Here is a 15229-nt window from a genome sequence, read left to right as displayed (position 1 = left end):
CAACTGCTGGGGGGACATCAGTGTCCGGTCACACAGTGGACACCAGTCTGGACCAGGTGGAAAGGCTGAGACCCCACCCAGAACCGTGAGTGCCCCCAGTCATGGAGGCTGGCACCCCTCCCCCATCCATGGGCAGGGCAGGCTGGTTCCCCAGGGGAAAGGAAGCAGCCTTTACCAGCAGGAAGGGCTCAGCTCAGCCAAGCTCCACCTGTGAATTAACAAATTCTGACTACTGAAAATAAGCCCCAGAACAGAGAAAGCTGGAATAAGCATTAAAGACACTAGGAGTTTTGCCCCAATGGAGAGGGGGAGGGCTGATGGAAAAAACAAACCACAAACAAAAACATGAGGCTTTTTGAGTCAGACAGCACAAAATACCAAAGAAGGGCTGGACCCAGGGTTCTGGAAAGATGGTGGAACAGGATAGGTCGAGTTCACCCTGCTCCAAGAACAGCTAGAGAAGGGATGGGATGGCGAATGAGACAGCAATTCCAGGGTGTGAGTGACCAGGGAGGGTCTTCTGCACCACGGAGGGAGGCCCTGGTTGCAAAAGCTGAATAACTGAGACACAGAGAACAGGAGACTGTCCAGCTGGTGCAGAGAGAGCCTAACATGTCCCTTTTCAAAGAGAAGCCCAGAGCCCTTGGGAGTACACAGACAGGGTCACCGGGACTAGGAACGCGCCACCCCTGTGTTCCCCACGCCACACCTGCTCCTGCGCTCCAGCCTGAGCTGCACCCCGTACCCACGGCCCCCGCACTGCACCTCCACAGCCCCGCGACCCGCACCCCACGCTCACAGGCACCAGCGCAGCGGCCCCAGCCTGTGCCTAAACCTGTGCTGCAGCACATCACCGCACGGCTGTGCCCGCCCCACGCCCCGCAAAGACAAAGCTTTAGACGACTAAGGAAATCAACGTCCAAAGTAAACCAATCAAGGTATTTACATGCGGTGAAGACAACAGGAGATCACTAAGCATATCACAACGCAGACAGACAGAGCCCTGCCTAATGACCAAATTACAACCCAGGAGACACTGATGTTGGAACAACTATTCAAAGATGTTCATACAACTCTACTAAATAAAACAGACGGGATGGCTAATGACATAAAGGACATCAAGGAGACACTAGAAGGGCATAAAGAAGGGGAAGATAAATATAACAAAATCAGGAATCAGTGGCTGAGAGATTGCAAATGGAGTCAAAAGGCTATTCTGGAGACTACTTTTATGCAAGCTTCAGCTAGCTATTGCTAACTGCACGGTAACACCAAGCCCCAGCCAACAGCATGGCTGAAAACCCTGAAGAATACCCAGGGTTCTATCTGAGAGTTTAAAAACTTTACTCACTAAGTTCCATTTCAAAAACCTACAACCTCCAGATGGTTCCTAGGCCAGAAAAGCCCTGAAACCAGAGTTACCAGTCTCTCCGAGAGCATCAACAAGCTCACCCCCAACCCATAATGCCGACACCCCTTTTCAACACAAAGGGGTTAGAAAGGTCATGGTCCATATATCCCTAAAGACTGGGAGAAGGATCAAAGGAGGAATAGTTCTAACAGAGAAGACAGGATTTAACAAATGAGCATGACTGCTGAATCATATTATTTCTTTTAGTCTCCAGTGTCTTAGAGAAGCTAGAAGGAAAAACCTGAAATTATGGAACTCTAACCCGTACAATTCTTTGAAATTTCTTCTATAACTACTTCTCAAAATGTACTTTGAAATTTATTGCTTTTTTGTATATGTGTCATATTTCACAATAAAGTGTCAAAAAATATACTAAATAACTTTTGTGATTAAAAAACTTTGTTTGAAATTTAACAACTGTCTCAGTTTTACTTCTTTTTCTCCTGTTAATGTATAATTAAATTTAAATGCTGTATTAACCAAGTCACATTTATCATTTGCAAAGGAAATGATTGGTGGCACCAAGTTCCTCTGAGGATGGGACTGAGGCACGGGGTGGGCACTGGCTGCAAGGTGCTGTAAGAAGCTCCCCATCTCCTCTGCTAGACCGTATGGCCAGGCAAGTGTCCCTCCCTCCCTGGCAGGGGCTGGGGATTGCTCTCAGAAACAGTGGAATAGAGAGGATGTGGGTTTCAGAATGCCAAGCATTGCAGAGGTTGGATGTCCACAAGGGCTGAAAACACAGAGGTCAGACTCCAGCACCCTTTTCAGCTCTGCTTTCAGAACGCAGGCAACCTGGCTCAGGCAGAACCCCCCGAGAATCTTCCATGGACAAGTGGAAGTGGTCCTGCCCAATGAAAAGACTGACTGATGATGGCAGTTGGGTCCCAGAACGAACCAGCTGGCTCACTCCTCAGCCACATTATAGGCAAACAAATGAAACTTCCAAATTGCTTTTTAGTGCCCCCCTCTCCAAATGAACAAAGGTCCAAGGAATCCCTGACATCTGAGAAAAACTTCTGTCATGAAAGACAGAAACCAGCATCAACAAACAGAAAAAAACAACCTGGGAACAACCCGAGACACTGCAGGAACAAATGAAAGAGCATGCAAGTAGGCTGGAAACCAGGATTTGCATCTTGAGTGGATTGTATGGGGCACCCTTCACCTTGAGGTCTGTGCAGATGGTCTCTCTGGAGCTGTGCAGCACAGCGTTATACAGAGGGTCCGTGGCACTGCCCAGTCTGAGAAAGTCATGACAGAACTCACAGGGGGGCTCTTGGAGGGCAGAGAACCATTTTGGCTGTTGTCATAACCTCCAGTTTTATTAACCAAGGAAATGAAGGAGTGGGTGTATAAGTGAATGAGTGAGTGAGGGAGTACGTGTCCAGTGATTTTTGGTCTCCAAAGCATACCCACAAAATAAAGCAGGCAATACAATGCGAGGTCAGGAGACCAGGCTCAGGGCAGACTGCCTACATCAAATCCCAGTTGTTCAACTGCTTTGAGCCTCGTATATAAAATGGGGGTGACAATAACGACACCTACCTAAATGGGACACTGTGAGGATTAATTGAGGTATATAACAAGCACTTAACATGGATCTGGCCAAGTCTTGACAGTTAGAATTAGATTTGGCTACAATTCCCCTACTCCGTCTCCTTTTCTCTCTCTAATCAGTAAGGAGGTAGGGCATCCTCGGCTGGTGCAATGGCTGCACAGTCATAAGGGTCTTAGATTTCTTTCAGCTTTCTGTTCCACCATCCTTACAATTGTTTCACAGATTAAAATGGCTGCCAAACTACCAGCCATCATGTCTGTGCCAGTTCGAAACTGTAGTGCTCCCTAGAAAAGCCATGTTCTTTAATCCTGATTCAAAATCGTTGGGCGCGATCTTTTTGATTAAGTTGTTTCCATGGAGATGTGTCCCCACCCATTCAAGATGGGGTGGCTTACTGGAGTCCTATAAGAGGGAACCATTTTGGAAAAAGCTTGAGAGGTGACACACAGAGCGGCACAGAAGGAAAATATCCCCGAGGAAGCCATTTGTAACGAGAAGCTGAGTGTGAAACCTAGCAGATGTCGCCATGTGCCTTCCTGGCTGACAGAAGTCCTGAACATCATCAGCCCTTTCTTGAATCAAAGTATCTTTCACTGGATGCCCTACTTGGACAATTTTATGGCCTTAGAACTATAAACTTGTAAGTTAATAAATTCCCTTTATAAAAGTCAACCCATTTCTGGTATATAGCATTCCAGAAACATTAGCAAACTAAAACTATGTCCATGTTCCAGGTAGAAAAAAGGAACGGGGGGAGGTGGCAAAACAGCTGGTGTACTTGCCAGCTACTGAACCCACCCAGCCACTTCTGCTTGCTTCTTAGTGGTCACCCCTAGCTGCATGGAGGCACGTTTCTGCCCAGAACAAAGTCTCTTAATAAGGAATGCACATTGGTAGGGAAGCCAGCCAGCTCTGCCACATGAGGGTCCATGATTGTGAGCTCCTGTTATTACTACTGCCACCCCATTTTAGAGAACAAAAATGATGCTCAGAAAAATTAGTAACTTGTCCAAAGTTACTAATTCATTCAACAAATGTTAACTCATTGCCTACTATACGTCAGCCCCTTGGGATACAGATGCTGAAATGGCAAGAGTACAGAAGACACGTAAGGCAGAAGATGGCCCAAAGGACAGAGAACATGTGGCCTGGGGTGTGGGCATGGGCTGGGAACAAGGAAGGCTCCCTGGAAGAAGTGGAAATAGTACTTTATAGGGCTGTGGAAAACACTGAAAGAGATCATGCCCTCAAGGGGCTTAGCTCTGTGTTTGTTCACATCAGTGTGCAAATAAATGGCAGCTCTGACATCATCATCATCACTAGTATTTTATGATGCTGCTCACTCTGCCATGCCTCACTTTCAGAATATTTTGCAAATGAACTCATCAAAGGGTGCTGATCTCCAATGTGTATTTAAAAAGCAGAACAACAGGAAACAAAAATTCTTCATTTTCCGTTGACTCCAGGGCAGATGGGAACCATAGCAGTTCTCATTTGTACCCTCTCAGGAAGAAATGAATTTTGAAAGCTGGCATCTTACTTTTTTATCTCAAGTAACTTGGTTGCTGTCCTCTCTGCTATCAGTAGCAATGAGAAAGAAGCAGCAAAGTATAAAGAAGCTTTCAAAAACATTTTTAAAAATCAAGATAGTTTGGTTCTCTCAGAATGGCCAGAAGAAATAAGGCTAATTGACATTTTCACTCAAACAACAGACCCCAAGAGAAACCAAGTTTCCTAGAAGCACAAAAGACAAAGCAGGATCTCTTTAGAGACAAACTCAAAGCAACACCAGAGTATGTGGGGACCACAAGTGGCCATTCAGCTGAACCCCCAAAAAAGCGTCTGCTCCCTGGAGGTCTAGGGAGCATCCTCAGCGGCACATGGCCGGAGTCAGGCCTGGATGGGCAGCGCCTGGATGGGCAGCTTCTCCAAGAGCAGCTCCTCCAAGAGTGTACCTAAAGCAGCATCACCCGGCCTCCCCTGACCCCAAGCCCCACCCAGGCCACAGAGCTGTGTCAGCAGCAGTGTAAACGGTATAGAGATAAAGGAAGATATTTAAACACCCAGAAATCATCTTCTAATTCAGGAACCAAGCAAAATGCAAAATGCCTTTCTCCCTTAACAACCTAAGTCAGGAAAATGAGGCGTGAACCTCTTGCCAGGCCACCAAAACTCGTCTTCATGTATTAATGGAGTGCGAGTGGATGGGCTTAAGGGACAGGAGGGCCGATGTCCCAACCCATGAGAATCAGATGAAGGTCACCAGGGCCCTCTCTGTTTACCCTGGGCTACTGGAGCTGGTAATCACCTCGTGGGTGCTGCCACTGGGGTGGTAATTATTAAGCACTCTAATACCTGCCTCAGGAGCATGCAATCCTTTAATTACACTGTTCCCTGCATCACTGTCGGAAGCAGTTGGAATTCTTCTCCCTGTTTTACACAAAAGAACATGAAGGCCTGGGTGAGTGACGAACAAATTCAGGGTCAAAAATTAGTCAGCGTGAAGGAGATGACAGGAAGTGGGTGGAAATCAGGCGGGCACTGGTTCCAGACCATTCTTAAGTTTTTACAGGCAGAAATTCAAAGTTTGTGAACTTTATCTTGGAGAAGGGGTTGAGGAGTGCATGTGTGCCTGGGTATATGCTTGTGGTGCCTCTGTGTGTTTCCTTTTCTGTCTCTGCATGGTAGAATGTCTGAGCGTGATGTTTCGTGACTACGTGTATGTCTGTTTCTGTGTTTGCCTATGTTTCTGTGTGTCCATCTGTGGATGTAGGAGAGACAGGTGACAAAGGAAGGGCTTAGAATGGCAAAACGGGAAAGTCTCATAAAAATCATCTGGTCCTGTGTATAAAATATGGATAAAAATAAACAAAAAATAGGGGATCAAAGGTTAAAATAGATTGCATAGATTTAAATACTAGTGGTCAATAAGGGGGGGTATGGTATGCGTAAGTTTTCTCTTTTTTGTTTTCTATTTCTTTTGCTGGAGTGATGTAATTGTTCTAAAAAATGATCATGGTGATGAATACACAACTATGTGTTGATACTGTGAGCCACTGATTGTACATCATGTATAGAATACATGTCAAGAATGTTTGTATGTTAAGTTTTTACAATATAAGTATTTTTTTTAAAAAATCATCTGGTCCATTTCCTCAAAAATTTAAACCTAGAATTACTATATGACTCAATCATTCCACTCCTAAGTATATAAACAATATAACTGAAAATAGTATTCATAGAAATATTTGTACATGAATCTTAAGAGCAGAACTAATAGCCAAAAGATGGAAACAATCCAAATGTCCATCAACCAACAGATGGATAAACAAACTGTAACATATCCAATATGATATATTTAGGAATGAACTGCTGATAGATGCTACAACATGGGCGAACCTTGCAAGCATGGTGCTAAGTGCCAGAAGACAGGCACAAAATGTCGCACATTATGTGATTCCATTTATATGAACATCCCGAATAGGTAAGTTCATGAGTCAGAAAGCATGCCAGGGGCACAGTGAGGAGGCTGCCAGGGGCACAGTGAGGAGGCAGGAAATGGGATTAACTGTTTAATGGACACGGCGTTTTCTACTGGGGGATGAAAATGGTTTGGAACAAGATAGAGGTGGTAGTTGCACAACACTGTGGACCTACTAAATGTCACTGAATTGTTTACCTTAAAATGGTTAATTTTATGTGATGTGAATACCACCTCAATTTAAAAATTCATCTGGTCCACACTGAGATCTTAACATTAATCTCGATAGCTATGATAACAGTCTTGTGTTTTCATTTAAAAAAAAAAAAAAGAGGTAAAGGTACATACAACTATTTACTGATAAAATGGCAAGATGCTTGTAACATGCTTTAAAATACTCCAGCAAAGAAAGAACAAGTTTTGGGGAGAGAATAAATAAAATGAGATCAGGAAAATCTTGTTAATTGTTGAAGATAGATACTCGGGGGTTAATTACACTATTCTCTAATTTTGTATGTGTTTGAATTTTTTCATAATAAAAACTTTAAAACATCATTTAGTCCAGAAGCTGCAAACTAGCAGCTTCTGGGTCAAATACAGCTCATAAAATTCTTTTTAAAAACCAAACTGGTTGCCAATATTTTAAAATGTGGAGGTTTCATATAAAAATATCATTTCCAGCTTTTCTTAAAACATCAGAAGCTCTAGTACCTATAGTCTCACACTCCCTCTTGGTGGCAAATGGAACTGGGAAGCAGTTGCCCCCTTTAGATGGGGCCTTTGCCCTCAGTTTGTTGTAGTCCCCACCACCTTCTATCGTGTCTTCTGTCACTAAGGCAGTTTATCATCACTCCTGGGGTGCTTGCTTCTCTTCCAGCAGAAGTAAAAGGGAAGGCTTTTACTATTTGGATAGTAAATAACAAAAACTGTTATTACTATCCAAATAGCAATCTCCACTTCTTTTTTACCAATAGGAGACCCCTACACTATTGGGGGTAGCAAGGTATTTTAAAAGTCACATTTCCCAGCTTCTCTCAAAACCTAAGACTGGTTCTCAGTTAAGGTCAATTTTGTGTCCCCCACCTTCAGGGGCATTTGGCAAAGTCTAGAGACATTTTTAATTGTCACAACAAGGAGATGGAGTGACATCTAGAGGGTAGAGGCCAGGGATACTGTTAAACCTCCTACAAGGCACAGGACAGCATCCTCCAACCCCAACAAAGAATTATCCAGTCCAAAATGTCAATAGGGCCAAGACTGAGAAAATACTCAACGGTCAATGTATTCATTATAAGTGCAAGCTTTTGGTGTGGTTTCCAGGAGAGTCCTTTTGTGCTTCATTCTCCCTGGAATGCAAACATGATGGCTGGATCTCTAGCAGCCATCCTGTAACCTTGAGAAGGGAAGCTCGGAACTAAAAATGCAAGGAAATGGGGCCCCTGACAACACTGCAGAGCTACCACACCTGTCCCTGGACTGCCAACCTCCAGATTACTTTGCTACAAAGGAAATAAATTCTACTCTGTTTAAACCACTGTATTTAAGCCTCTGTTGCAGGCATCCAAGGGCAAGTCTTAAATGATATATCTCTGTGCCCAGTTCTCTACGCCTGTGGGTGAAGGAAAGACCTAGAGGGGTATGTCTTTAAAGAAAAAACGGATACAGCATATTTTTTTGTGGCAATGACTCAGCCCACTTTTCTCATTTATGCTATTTCTTGGTCCCTCTAGGCATTTGAATTTGCAACATCTGGATGGACCCCTTTCACTGAAAAGACAAGGAACTGGGGCTCTCAGCCAGTTAACAAACTGGGGTGTGATCCACAATCTGCTTCTTCTGTACCCACATCTGCAAGATGAGAGGCTCAGTGGTGAACAATGTGGTTCCCAGAGCCAGGTTGCCCGGTTTCAGTCTATGGTGCCATCATTCACTTACCCTCGCTGTCCCTCGGCTTCCTCCTCTATAAAACCGGGATGACAATAAAGGGATCTAGCACCAAGGTTCGTTAGGAAGATTCACATCAGTCAGGATCCTGGAAGGAAGGAGGGGAGGTGCTCACACCGGGGAAGCAAGGAGAGGTTCATGAAGGGACCGTTTATAAAGGTGGGGTGGGTGCAGGGAGCCCAGGAGGGACGTTGTAACGCCCAGGGATGGTAACCGGGGGGGCAGTGACCACTGCTAGACAGTAACAGGGCACATTCCAAACGCTAGGTAGTAACTGCGGGGTATGACCACTAGCAGACAAGACCCAGAAAAGGTCTGGGGTTACCAGCCCAAGGCCTGAGGAGGCAACGAAGGGGCGGGCTGCCAGACCCAGAAGGAGCAAGCCCTATGAAGAGACCATGTAGCCAAAGCTGTGACCTCTGTGAAGTGGGACCCAACAGGAGAGGGCTGGGGAGTAAGAACCGAGAGTTTACTCTGCTCCCATCTCACCATCTCCTGCCGATGTCTCTCACGGGCCAAACCCAACCAAAGGGCGAGGGCAGGGGGAGCCTTCCAGGCTACTGCATGGGCCACCACGCCCCCCAGGCGCAGGGTGAGGTGCAGCGGAGCGGGGTGCCCAGGCCTTGGCCGGGGGGGTAATGCTGGAAGCGGGAGCGGCAGCGGCGCAGGGACAGGGACGCCGAGGCTGGGGCTGTCCGGAAGAGGGTGGTCACCCAGGCCAGGTGCTGCGGCCGCGTGACCGAGCCCAGCCAGCGCCCAGGCCTCAGGCTCACAGCAAGTGTGAGCGTGGACTCTGGAACTATGATAGGCCGAGAGCTTCTAAACAGGCAAAAATGACAGAGCCATGGAGAACAGAGAGGACACACCCGCACCGGCGGAGCCGCGGAGAGGAGCGTGGAGGGTCAGGACTTCGCGGACGCCCGCCCCACGTGGCCTCACCTAAACACCGTAAGAGCGCGTGCGACCACCCAGCAGCCCCCAAGAAAATCCCGAGGTGAGCTCTGATTGGACCAATTTGGACCTGCCCATCTCTGAGCCAATCGTGTGGCTATTGTACCCCGGCTGCTCTGATTGGCTGGCCCGAGGTCACATGTCTTTGTGGATGGAGTCCCACGGGAACTTCAGGACGCTAACGGAAGGGTGGTTTCCAGAGGAGGTGCAGCAGTGCTCGGCCGGAAGGGAAAGATACGCGTGGGGTTCCTCAGGTCAGCGGGCAGCGGGCGTCCTTCCTATTCAGCATTCAGGAAGCAACTGGTGATAGTTGTTGGGATTTCCCATTGGCCGTCTGCAGAGTTTCTTTGTGGCAAAGGGCGGCAGGAGCCGGGCGGCCTCTTCCCCACCCACGCCGCACAACGGGTCACCTGAGTGAGAGGCGCCGCCGCCTCAGATCCGAAGGACATGTCCACAGAGCGTCCTCTGCGTTTCAGCGGGGGAGCTTTCTGTGAAGGTCGTCGGAGGCGCCCAGGTGGAGCGGAAGGAGCGCGCATGCGTGGAAGGGCAGGCCGGGTGCCCACGTGGGAGCGCTGACCCGAGCCTGCGGTGGAGCCGCCGTCCTCGACCTGCCCCGGCGCGATTGCAGGAGCCATGCCTAGTCCAAGAACAGCCGGCCTGCCCCGCTCCAAGGGGCATGTAGCAAGACTCTCTGCGGTTGGGGCTACCGGCGTCTGTGTTCTTGGTTTCCGCAGAGCAGGACGTGTGTCTGGGTTTGGGTTTCTCCAGAGACAGACCCTGAGACAAAGGTCCAGGGACAGAGAATTTATTTGGGAGGGCAAGGAGATGCCCATGGGAAGAGGAGCGGGCCAGGAAAGGGAAGGTGATCTATGGGAGGCAAGTTATCCAGATGAGTTAGCACCTTGGGCGACTGGAGCTTAATCCCATCAAGGAGCTCTGGGAGCTGGTGGAGTACAGCTGCCTCAGCATCTACTGGAGGGGCCAAGGAGCTGGAGCACTTACACACAGTCCTTTTTCTTGATCCGAGGCTGCCAGGGAGGAGGGCGCCCTGCAAGGGATTGTTAGTTCTCCAACTTCTCCAGGCTGTGCCACTCCAGCAACCAGGAAAAAACCCTCACGCTAAACGTTACAGATGCTAGCAATTACAAGTTGGGAAGCAAAGTTGGGAAAAATGGTGTGGTAGTTAGATTCAGGCATCAGCTTGGCCAGGTGAAGGTGCCTAGTTCTATTGCTGTGTACATGAGCCAATGGCATGTGAATCTCATCTGTTGAATATATCTGCAGTTGGCTAGGAGGTGTGCCTACTGCAATGAATGATGTTTGATTTAATTGGCTGATACTTAAATGCGAGAGCTCAATGTAGCACAGCCCAAGCAGCGCAGTATACCTCATCTGAGCATTTGCAGCTCAGCCCAGGCCTTTGGAGATGCAGAAAGGAATCATCCTGGGAAAAGTTGTTGGAACCCAGAGGCCTACAGAGAAGGCCAGCAGAGATCACCCTGTGCCTTCCCACATAAGAAAGAACCTCAGTTGAAAGTTCACTGCCTTTTCTCTGAAAAACTAACTAAATTCCCTTTTACTGAAAGCCAATCCACCTCTGGTGTGTTGCAGTCCAGCAGCTAGCAAACTAGAACAAATGGTAAGACCCAAGGGGCACGGACAGCAGAGACAATCCCAAGAAGCACAATGAGGGAGTGGTAGTGTGAGGTAGGGAAGAGAGGAAAGCCAGTAAAGGGTGTGCTGATGAACTGGTTATCTAGGGGCAACTGTGGCTCAGTTCCACTAGGGACCTTCGGGGGTGGTGTGGAGTATGCTTCAGAATCCTCCCACGAAAGGGTGGGGAAGCCAGGTATTATCTGCAATGCCCATTCCTCGTTGAAGGGTGTGCCCAGGGCCCTGAACTCTTTATGTTCTGGACTGAGCATTGGAGATCAGATATGCTATCATAGTCACAGCTAGAATGTTCACCACACTGCAGACAGACTTCTCAGGGTGGGAGTGGGGGTGACGGGGACAGGAGTGGGCACGAGTGCTGGCCAGGAAACTCAAGAGAAGGAGGAAAGGGGGAGGAAGGTAAGAAAATCAATCTTGACATCCGTTATTACATTTGATCCTGAGCACAACCCTATGAGGGAGCTTTTATAGTTCCCATTTTACAGATGAGAAAACGGGGGTTCAGAGAGGGAATGTGATTTATCCTGTTTCACTTGCAGTTAAGAGGCAGTGCTGAATTCCAGCTCAGGTTTAGTCCACAAAGTCAATTCTCTTTCTCATATATTTATCCACCCCCCCCAAATTATGTTTACAAGGTTATGAAGAATCAAGAAAGCCTTCTGTCCTCGAATTAGAATATGCTTTACAAAGAATAATTTCCAACTGCTCTTTCATTTATTCAACACATTTATTAGCACCTACCATGTACAATACATAGAGAACAAGGCAGACATGATCCTTGCCCTTTGGAGTTTATAGTCTAGCAGGAATGCAACATTAAACAACCAAGTAGACATGAGAGGCAAGGGATGCATGGATAGTGAAGGGGAAGTGAGATGGGGACAGGAAGTCAGTATACGGCAATTATTTATGTATAGTTGTGGTGGTTTTCACCCTTGGTCCTATTGACATTTGGGGCCAGATACTTCTTTGTTGTGGGGGCTTGTCCTGTGCACTGTAGGAGGTTCTGCAGCATCTGTGGCCTCCACACATGAGATGCCAGTAGCACCCCACTCCCAGTTGTAAAAACAAACATGTCTCCAGACACTGCCAGATGTCCCCTGGGTGTGGCAAGCATGCACAGTTGCCTCTCGAGAACCACTGTGGTAAGGGCTAACTAAGAAAGGTCGAGGGAGATGTGAAGACCTGTAACAAGGGATGTTACCTAGTCACAACCCTGAGGATGAGACCCAAAGAGCAGCAGACAGTGGCCAGGCGGAGGACAGGAATGTAGTCCTGAGCAGAAAGGGTAGCATGTGCAGAGGCCCTGAGGCAAGGTCTGAAAGAAGGCTGGAGTTCAGAGGATAAGAAGGGACATCTTAGGGTCCTGTTACCATGGACCGGGGTCAGGCCACACAGCTCCTTGTGGTCTGGCGTACCAATTTAAAACTTAACCCACGCTTGGTTTTGCTTTTAAAATTTTTTTAGGAATGGTTGAAGTAAAAAGTAAAATAAGATAAAAAGTAAAACAGACAGTATGAAGTGTTGGTGAGGGTGTGGAGAAACTGGAATGCTCATGTGCGGGTGGGAATACAAACGGGAAGTTTCTTTGGAAAACAGCCTGGAAGTTTGTTTTTTTTAAAAATAAAATCAAACATATGATTACCACACAACCCAACAATTCCCACTTTTAGGAATCTACACAAATAAAATGGAAACTTGATTACACAAAACCTTGTACAAGAAAGTTTATAGACAATTCATAATGGCCCCAAAGTGGAAACGATCTAAATGTCCCTCCATTTGAGGCTAAACAAACTGTGGTATATCCACACACTAGAATGGTAGTCAGCAATGAAAAGGAAGAAACTTCAGATGCACATGATAACAAGGATAAATCTCAAAAATAGCGTGTGAATTAAAGCAGCCAGATCCAAAGGCTGCGTGGGGTGTGACTCCATTTATGTGGCATTTTGCAAAAGGAAAGGCCATAGGAACAAAAGAAGGCTCAGTGGTTGCCAAGGGCTGAGGTGGGCCTAAGAGTAGATTACAAATGGGTGCCAGGGAATTTTGAGGAGGGGGTGTTATAACAGTTTTATATCTTGATTGTGATGTGTATATTTGTCAAAATTTTAAAAACGATATGCTAAAAAGAGTGAACTTTACTGTAGGTAAATTATGGTTTAGTGGGGAAAAGAGTGAAAAAACTTTTCCAGAATACTGAACAGTAGGACTGTCATGTGCACATTTGGGGGAAAAACTCAAGCTTGGTGAGAAGTACAAAGCAAACCTTTTTTGGGCACTTGTGTCACAGGGAGCTACAGGGTCCAAGACTCAGTCAAGCTAAGTCATTGTGGCCAGACCAACTGCACGCAACTGGATGAATGTTCCAGAAATGCAGATATTTGGTGTCGGATGTGAGAAATCACTGTTTTCTAGCATCCACACAAAAAGGATTATTCAAGAGCAATCTGGGGAAACACTACTGGATTTCTCCCCAATCTTTCTTAAGTTTATGGATAGACCAACCTTACTGAAGGAGGGAAAAACTCAGCTGAGGGGGAAAGACTTCTTTCTGTGTGCTCAAACTCTTGTCACCGACGGAAAGATAGATGATAAAGACTGAGATGGTATAATCTAGGGATGCCTAGAGTATACAAGGATAGTGACTAAATGTACAAATTAAAAATGTTTTTGGGCTCCAGGGGGCCAAGATGGCGGCTTAGTAAGGTACGTGTGTCTTAGTTCCTCCTCCAAAGCAACTACTAGGTGAACTGAAACAGTGCAGAACAGCTCCCGGGGCCACGACAGGGAATGGACACACAGCGTACCCCAGTCTGGACTGGCTAGTCTGACTGCGAGACTTGGCTGCGGTGAGATCCCCGAGTGGCACGCGATTTCCCGAGCAGCGGCAGATGTGGCGGCCGGAGCTCCTCCCTCCCTCCTTCCCAGGCCGGCTGAGAGTCTCGGAGAGGCAAGTTTCCCAAGCCGAGGCAGCCGGCGCCCCTCTTTTGCGGGCAGCTTCCTGGTCTGGCTACGAGTCTCGGATCAGAGGGCTACCCAAGCCGCGGTGACCCTCCCCCGCGGGCGGCTTCCTGGTCTGGTGGGGAATTCCACAGGCCGCGGCGGCCGGTGACTGACGCCTCTCCCCCGCGGGCGACTTCCTGGTCTGGTGGCGAACTCCCCGGGCCCGCTGCGGCCGGCGACCAGCCACAGGGTCCCCTCAAGCCGCGGCGGCTGATGCCCCCACCAGGCGCGGCCCCCTGAACCAACGGAGAGAATTGAATCGGAAATCCCCAGGCCGCGGAGATCGGTGACCGGGGGGATCCCTTCCAAACACGTGAGACAAACGTGTGCCACGAGCGCCACCTACTGGGCAAGATAAGAAAAACAGAACCCAGAGATTTCACAGAAAAATCTTTCAACCTTGTTGGGTCCGACACCTAGGGAAAACTGACTAAATGCCCAGACGCCAGCAGCAGAAGATAATGGTCCACGCTCAGAAGATTGAGAATATGACCCAGTCAAAGGAATAAACCAATAGTTCAAATGAGATACAAGAGCTGAGACAACTAATGCTGAATATACGAACAGAAATGGAAAACCTCTTCAAAAATGAAATTGAGGTAGGACATGAAGAAGACATGGGCTGAACATAAAGAAAAAATAGAAAAACTGAAAAAACAAATCACAGAACTTATGGAAGTGCAGGATAAAGTAGAAAAGATGGAAAAAACAATGGATACCTACAATGATAGATTTAAAGAGACAGAAGATAGAATTAGTGATTTGGAGGATGGAACATCTGAATTCCAAAAAGAAACAGAAACTATAGGGAAAAGAATGGAAAAAATTTGAACAGGGTATCAGGGAACTCAAGGACAATATGAACCGCACAAATATACGTGTTGTGGGTGTCCCAGAAGGAGAAGAGAAGGGAAAAGGAGGAGAAAAACTAATGGAAGAAATTATCACTGAAAATTTCCCAACTCTTATGAAAGACCTAAAATTATAGATCCAAGAAGTGCAGCGCACCCCAAAGAGATTAGACCCAAATAGGGATTCTCCAAGACACTTACTAGTTAGAATGTCAGAGGTCAAAGAGAAAGAGAGGATCTTGAAAGCAGCAAGATAAAAACAATCCATCACATACAAGGGAAACCCAATAAGACTATGTGTAGATTTCTCAGCAGAAACCATGGAAGCTAGAAGACAGTGGGATGATATA

General features: G+C 47.1%; 1 long non-coding RNA gene across 3 annotated transcripts in view; it reads right to left on the bottom strand.

Moving 5' to 3' along the window:
* LOC143688626 (uncharacterized) overlaps positions 1-15229 on the bottom strand; it is a 58914-nt gene that overhangs the window by 26396 nt on the left and 17289 nt on the right. For 2 of the 3 annotated variants that reach the window (XR_013178177.1, XR_013178184.1), the window contains exon 5: positions 8389-8485. This is a non-coding gene — a long non-coding RNA (uncharacterized LOC143688626). Of the gene's footprint in view, positions 1-6995; positions 8486-15229 lie in introns of those variants that run through there. The other variant, XR_013178190.1, reaches the window with a different exon arrangement.

The sequence above is a fragment of the Tamandua tetradactyla genome, chromosome 1, assembly GCF_023851605.1.
Source record: "Tamandua tetradactyla isolate mTamTet1 chromosome 1, mTamTet1.pri, whole genome shotgun sequence".
In the NCBI taxonomy this organism is placed as follows: domain Eukaryota; kingdom Metazoa; phylum Chordata; class Mammalia; order Pilosa; family Myrmecophagidae; genus Tamandua; species Tamandua tetradactyla.
Note: the sequence above shows the minus strand (reverse complement) of the source record. Positions and strands in the feature narration are given on the sequence as shown.